Source organism: Sciurus carolinensis, unplaced genomic scaffold, assembly GCF_902686445.1.
Source record: "Sciurus carolinensis unplaced genomic scaffold, mSciCar1.2, whole genome shotgun sequence".
Lineage (NCBI taxonomy): Eukaryota > Metazoa > Chordata > Mammalia > Rodentia > Sciuridae > Sciurus > Sciurus carolinensis.
Genome location: NW_025920222.1, coordinates 580061 through 588237, shown reverse-complemented (window position 1 = coordinate 588237; position 8177 = coordinate 580061).

The following is an 8177-nucleotide window of genomic DNA, read 5'->3' as shown; positions in this document are numbered from 1 at the left end:
ATAACATCAAGTACTTTTAACTTCTTAAATTACATGGGGTATCATACTTAAACATTCTTGGTGTTTTCATAGGTTGGTAAATAAAAAGAAAACGGAAATGTTTCTGAGTAAGAAAGTCTGTGTGTAAGTAAAGGACAAGTTTCAACAAGTCTCTTAAGTTTTATTCTTTAGAACAATTAGTCTTAAAAATTGGGGTGTATACAATTATGGTTAAACAACTGTTAAAGTATTGTACTGTGTTACAGAGTCTAAATTTTTCTTTAAAAACTAAATTTGGTAAAAAAAGGTGTCAAGGTAATTGTGAAATGGTTTCTAGTTGTATATTAAATGTGTTCATATTTTTCAGGTATACAAGTTTTAAAGCAGGAAATTTATCAAGCTGCTATTCTCCAGATAAACTTGTCTGTAATGGTAATTTTAAGCTTATAAAGAGTAAATTTCATTGGGGATTAATTTTTATCATTTAGTGTTCTACTAGAGGACCTGTTATCAATAGGATATATGTAAAATTGGTTATATTTTACACTGAGATAAAAAATTTCAAATGTAAATGTATTTCTAAACATTAGAGCCTGACTTGTTTAAAGGTTAATTTTGTGAAACATGAAAATATTTTGCCACTTTGACACACAAAAGGAAAGTTAAAAGCTCTCTCAGCCTTTCTTTGATTCATGTTTTAGATACAATGTTAAATTGTGTTAATTATAAAGTTTGTATAGACTCAGGAAACAGTATATGTAAACTACTTAATGATATTTAAGGAAAAAGCAAAGATCAACATCAGAATTAGAACACTTAAGATCTATAAAGAGTCACGCCTTACCTGAGATAAGGCTCTCCCTCTCACCTTACTACATGTTAGAGTGACTCCAAAATAAGTCAGACTTCAGCTTATTTAAGGTTATAATCAAAAGATTGGTTTTGTTGTAAAATTACTATGATCTCAAATAGGAAATATAATGTGGTTCTCAGTCAAAATTCAAGATAGCTATTATACAAGCAGAATATATTTTTACTCTTGCTAATTTCATTTTGTAAAACTGTTACCTGTTAATGTTTTACAAAAGTAGCTGCTTCAAAAACACGCAACCTAGGTAACTTATGATAATAAGCCATCACCTATAAAACAGATAGTGGTAACTTCCAGAACTAATACAGACTCCAGTTAGATAAAAGGGTAAATAACTGTAAAGTTATGAACATTAAAGTTAAAGCCCAGTACTCTCACTCTATGACTGGTAAAACTGGCTTGCTGGATGATTAAGATCAAACTTAGAGATTGGAATTAAATACAGAAGGCAAGATAGGCCAGTATTTGGATCTTTTGCCCTCAGTCAGCCTGAACCCAGGGAATAAGAGGACTTCTCTAAGGAGTGCTGCAACTCTGGGTCACACAACCTCCTGATCAAGGAGATTGTTGAGACTAGAGGATCCTGGACACCCAGCAAAACAGTAAAAACCAAAATATAGCCATTCTTGGGCATTTAAGAGAAATAATAATTAAATGTAACTTAAGATGTACACTTATGTTAGTCCACTAGAATAAAGACTGGAAGCTACAAATAAAAAAAAGATTCTTCAGCAAATGTGCCTGATAACAATCAAGAAAAACTGCCAGAGTCAGAAGTTTTTAGTCAGTTTAAGGCCTGCAGATCTTCCTAAGCTACACAGGTAGACTTAATCTATGTTTGCTCGTATGATTACCTAGCCCTAAGTAACAGAAATATAGAGCTCTCTACTAAACACAGGTTATACCAATAAAGGGATATTTTACACAATCAGATGACTTAAGTAGCTTAACTATATTTTTGGGGATATCTATGACATTAAGAGTTAAATGTTGTGTTTACATTCCTGATAACCTGGACTATGTTAAAGTTCCCAAATAAAGGCCTTGTCCTTTCCAGCCTTTGCTAGGTCTAGTTATGGGAACAATTTCTCAGTTCTTCCACCTCCTGGTGAAAGATTGACTTCTGTCATTTTCATGATACTCAGTGGCATGTTCCAGATACTGCAACATTTACTTTGTACTAATTTCATTTCAGTACTCATGTCTTTTTGTTCTTCTATCATAGAAACACCCACCCCCAGATGACTTTATAACCTGCTCCTCCCCAACCAGACTTCTACCTCGGACCCCTCGATTGACCCGATTTTTAAAAAAGGAACTCCAAACTGCTTGCCCCTCACTGCCCCCTTTCAGCTTCGAAGCAGCCAGAACGACCGACGCCCCCTTTTCCTTAAAGCAGTTGGGAGTTCCTATAGCTAAAGCGGGGAATGAAGCCAGAATTAAGGACAGGTAGTTAGTGTAGAAATAGGGAATCGGGTCAATTCGAGGAAATGAAGCCATGAAGCCATCTGCCTTTACAAATGTCAAGGATCTCCGGAGCCCATTGATTACCAAATTTACCTGCCTATAGGGGATGTAGGGTGCGCTCACTTCTCGGGACTTTCAAAATATCAGCTTTCTCCCTGCCGGGAGAAGTCTGTATTATTCCCTTTAAACAATCCAAACTATGGTCCTTACTCAACAGTACCAAATGATTAAGCAAACTGATAACCGAGGCAGGATAGACAAATGGGTATAAGATTCTATCCATGATAAACAAAAAGGGGGAATAGAGGAGACCTTCAGATCCCCTAAAGATAAACTTTCTCTTTGTCTCTTTGTTTGGGTTTTTTTTTTTTTAACTCTGGGTAATAAGGGTAACCCGGTGCTTTACTGGAGCTGCGGCTCAGTTTGTGTGTTTCCACGGAATAAACTAACTTACAACCTCTTTTTAGTCTCTTAGGAGGAACAGTTCAACTATGTAACAAAACAACTGCTTCTCTCAATTGTACTTCAGATTTGTGCTATCTCTCAATGTTAAAATGCTTCTAGGTTCCTGCTGGCAGACTTAATGTGTGTTCCTACCTTCCTACCAGTCCCAGTCTCTGTTACAGATGATGAATTGCCAGTATTGCTTTCCAGAAATAAGAGGGACTTTGGAATCACCGTAGCAGTCATTACCACCATAGTTGCATCAGCAGCAGCAGTCGCCACAGCAGCTGTAGCTTTGACGACATCAGTACAGTCAGCAACTAAGCTTAATGAAGTGGTCCAGCAGACAGCTACTGCTCTGTCTACTCAACAAACAGTGGAACAACACCTAAAAGCAGGACTACTTTTGGTGAACCAGCGTGTGGACTTACTTCAAGAACAAATGGACCTTTTACAAGAACTGTTAAGTGTGGGGTGTATTTATCATCTACCAGGACTGTGCATTACACCTGTAGCTTATCATAATCTTAGTTATGCAGCAAATTTGTCTAAAATCATATCTACTCAGCTACGTGCCAATTGGTCTTATAAATTTGATAATCTTACTGCCATTCTTAGATCACAAATTGTTAGCCTTAATTCTACTAGAGTTAATGTAGCCCCTATATCTGAAATGCAAAATTGGTTATCTTCTTCCTTCAGTTTTGTAAAGCAATGGGCAGGAATGGGAGCATTGTGTGTGTTTATGATCATTGCAATTATCTTCCTCACACGCTTTATCATGCGTATACACCAAGTTCATGCCAGAGATCGCATCATTTTCCATCAAGCCATGATGGCCTTAGAGGCTGGCAGCTCTCCTCAAGTCTGGCTGAGCATGCTGGATCGGTAGTCAACGACGGGTAAGGAAGGAGGTAACCGCGTACCGACCTAAGACAGGAGCTGTAGCATGCTCTGCAGTTATCCGATGATGGGTAAGGACGATGGTTGACCACTCCGCCTAAGACAGGCACGATCCCAAGCCAGCATTCTTTTAATAAATAAAAAAGGGGGAGCTGTCGGGGTACTGCAGACCCCCAGCCCTTCGGCGTGGCCAAGATGGCGCCTGGCAAGGTGCCAAGGAAGTGCTGAGAACAAAACCAGGTACCTCCAGCAGACTAATACTCTCTGCCAACAAGTGGCGTATTTTGAGGAAGTTAATGTGATTGGTCATGGGTCCTCGTGGACACTGCATGATCGCTATATCCACACTATTGTGCTCCATTACTGTCCATGCTTTCCCCTCGTGATCTATAAGCTGATTGGTTGTTGTATGTAATGTAAGGCGCTTGCAAGAGCGGCCCGCCGCTGCTGGCCAGCCAGAAGAAGCAGACTGCAGAAAATAAAGAACTTGCCCTGATCCGGTTTCGTGTTTCTCTGCGGGCAGGGGACGCGACAGATAACAGCATAGATCCAGATTTGATCCCTTTTCGTATTCTGCACACACTGTGTAGAGAGCAAGGTATCAGTAAACATTTGCTGAGTGAAGAGTACAGGAATACTGCTCACTACATTTCTTACAAGATATGCCACTTAGGGCTAGTGATGGGGAAGGCAGCCAAAGCTGGGGAACTTCAAGTCACACAGGCCATTGTTTCTGAGTGAGTGGCATTGTTTGTTGTAAAGTCTGTTCTTATATTATGAAGTTGAAAAATCTACTTAATATACACTGCACCACCCATTTTTTGCTCTGTTTCTTTATGAACTCATCTTCTTGCTGTTGATCAAAAAAAGTTTAAGGGAAGAGATGCAATTTTACCACAACTGCTTGCTCACCCCTCCAAATTCTTGACTGCCTGAGTACCTTCTTTTGGTTATTCTTCCTTTTTCCCCTCTCACCTCCAATTCCTTTGTCTTTCCCGGGGGACTGACTGTGGATTGAACCCAGGGCTAATGTGCATGGGAGGCAAGCACTCTACCAATTGAGCTATATCCTCAGCCTTGCTTCTGTTCTCTTACAGGAAGAAAAGCAGCAGCAAGGTGATTAATTGACTGAGGAGAGGAGACAAGTATTTGACATTTGAACAGGAAGGAGGTGTGAAATAATCAACTAGAATAGTAGGATAGAGAATTGACTAGAAAACCTAAATGTTAGTGGCAGATTGTACTGAAGTTCTAGGTATTTTTGGTGGTTATGAATTTAAGACAAACCAATTCACCATAGTGGTATTTTTGTCTTACCATATTTAGTTTTTTGGGTGCAGGCATATACCAAGGTAAAGTTTATCCAAGCAGGTATGGAGAAGTGCAACAAAGGAGTTGAGAGTGCATAGTAGGGTGGGATTATAATGCTGGGTGGTGGATTTTAAAACTGTTGGTCTGGAAAATGAAGAGCGGATTGATGGAGGACCCAGTGGAGTCAAAGAACTGGCTGATGGCAATATGTACAAGAGGGGATGAGCTTAGTAAGTAAGAGATGGTTTGGAGAATAGGATTTCGACTTTGAGATTTCAGTGATGTTGCATTTATTAGCACAGTCTTAGATATGATCATAGGTGTAGGTAGATGAGATGATCATAAAATCCTTAGAATAAGGTTACAGAACTGAAAAATGAGATGACAGAGAGCGGTGAAGACCCACTTTAATATTCATTCCCTCTTCCTTTTCAATAACCTTGTTATGTTGTCTTTCTGTATACAGACACATTTCTCAGTTTTCCTGGTAGCTAGATATGTGATTACATTCTTCCAGTGAGATCTAAGTGGAAGTTCTATATGGAACTTCAGTTAAATCTCCTTAAAAGAAAGGGTATGTCCCTTACATTTCTCCCCCCTTCTGTGTGACTGTTCATTGAATGGCCGAAATCCAGCAGTCACCTTAGAACGTGAGGTAGCTGAGAATAGTACAGCAGAAAAAAGAACTATGGAGCGATTATCAGACGTTTCTACCTATGGACTTTTTTATATGAGAGGAAAATAAGATTCATCTTGTTTACATCATTTTATGTGGCTTTTCTATTATATATAGCCAAACCTAATCCTTACTAATATGTTGGATTGATGAAAGTTATAACCTAGATACTAAAGTGAACTGCAGGAGTAGTTATGTTTACAGAGAAAGGCACAAAGCTTGATACTAAAATATTTACAGAATGAAAGGGAGTAAATGGGTCTGACAATAACTACAATGAGGAGAGGTGGTAGCCAGTACTTTAAAGGAGCAGGATCAACATAAAAAGCAAAGTCGGATATATGTCTTCTTCATTCCTCATGCTGCCTAGAGTTCCTCATTGCTGTTTCTCTTTACTTTATCAAATCCTCCTGCTCAGTTAGATTATGTTTTATTAGATCAACTTAATTTGAGAGTAATCAGGTAAACGCATATTAATATAAATGAATGGTATAGTTAATGTTCTTCCTCTAAGAAAATTTCACTAGACTGTAGCTCTGGGTCAAATCCTGAATCAAATAAATACATTTCTTTTTTTTAAAAGTAATTTTAAATTTTGAAATAGTTTTTGATTTAAGAAAGGTTGCAAAGATATTTCAAAGTTCTTGGATATACCACACCTAGTTTTCCTTATTGTTTACATTATTATGGTACATTTGTCACAACTCATAAGCCAACATTGACACATTATTATTAATCAAAATACCTACTTTATTTATATTCACCTATTTTTAAAATTGATCTTCTCTTTATTCCAGAATATCCATTACATTTTTTGACACATCTCCTTAGGCTCCTCTATACTGTGATAGGTGCTAAAAAATTCCATGTTTTTAATGACCTTGAAAGTTTTGAGGTGGTTAGGTAGTTTGTAGAATATTTCTCAACTTGAGATTATTGATACTTTTATCATGGTTAAACTGGGTTATGGTTTAGGGGAGGAATACCACAGAAGTAAGTAACCTTCTTATATCATTTCAAGGGTACATACTGTCAGTATGACTTATCACCTTGAAATTAATCTTGATCACCTAGCTGCAGTGGTATTTTTCATATTTTTTCCACTGCATTCACTTTTTCCTTCTTTCCATACTGTAATTTTTGGCATGAAGTCAATCTATGAAGCCCATTTAAGAAGTAGAAAATTGTGTTCCATCTCCTTGAGAAGAAACTATATAAATTCAGAATTCTTTTGTATGGAAGAGTTGTCTGTTTTATATCATTTATTAATTTATTCATTTATTTATTTAATCATTTATTTATATCACTATGGACTCATGTATTTTTATGTCTTATATTCTAATACTAGATTACCTATTTTATTGTTCAAATTTTCCACTATATGATGGCTCTGCTGTCCCTTTGACATATGCTTACTCAGTTTCTGTTTTGAGCACTTTCTTCCTCTCTGGCATTACAAGAATGCATTTTTCTTTGGTAACCAGATTTAAAACAATTGGAAAAATTTTACATAAATGTATATAAATACATGTACATGATCTTAATATAAAGAACAAAATATGTAAGTAGAATATTAGTACATATGCATCAATAACTAAGGCTTTGCATCTTGAATTGTTTTGAGTGCAATATTCTATTCACATCTTGCTTTCAGCTTGGTTGAGAAAATGAGCAATGATTTCATTTTTGGTAGTCCCGCATAATAGAAATCAAATCAATTTAAAAATAATCACTTTAAAGAGGATATTGGGGTATTATTTGTAATAATTAGAAATTATTAAAGGATTATTAATTCAATACATTTACATTCTAAAACAGAGGTAAGTTTATATTATAAAAGGAGAAAATTTAAGAGAACTTCAATTTACTTTTTAACAAGAATAATCTGCAGATCAAAATATACTAGTTCTACTTTAATAGATAACAAAACCCCTGTATCATAAGTATTAGAGAAGAAAAAAGAACTAAGAAATAATATCAACTTTCAGTACTTTAGCTCTTGAAAAGGTGAAATGATAGGCAGCTGTCCAAATAATTATGTGAGGCCTGGGGATATAGCTCAGTTGGCACAGTGCTTGTCTTGCAAGCACAAGGCCCTGGGTTCAAACCCCACCACCACGAAAAAAAAAATATGTGATTAAGAAGTTCTAACTCTCACATTTCTAATTCTCTTATGTACATTTGTATTTGTTGTATGTACTTTTAGTTGTTCAAATTTATCCTGTAGTTAAAAAATTGGCAGCAATTCAAACTTATAAACATATTGCATAACAGCCATTAATTAATATACACTTGACTGGTACTTTCAGCACCTTTCCCTATGGAGTTCATTGTGCTTGACAACTGACAATTTCTCATAAACTAGAACAAAGCAAAACTTTAGCATACGAGAAAAAAATAGCAGCAGCAACACTGGATGTAAACACAAGTTTCTGCTTTCTATTTCTTTGCTCTGTTTTTGAAAATTACACAGTATGACAGAAGAAAAAGAGGTATTAGAAAAATATTCCTACGTTTTAGACATAA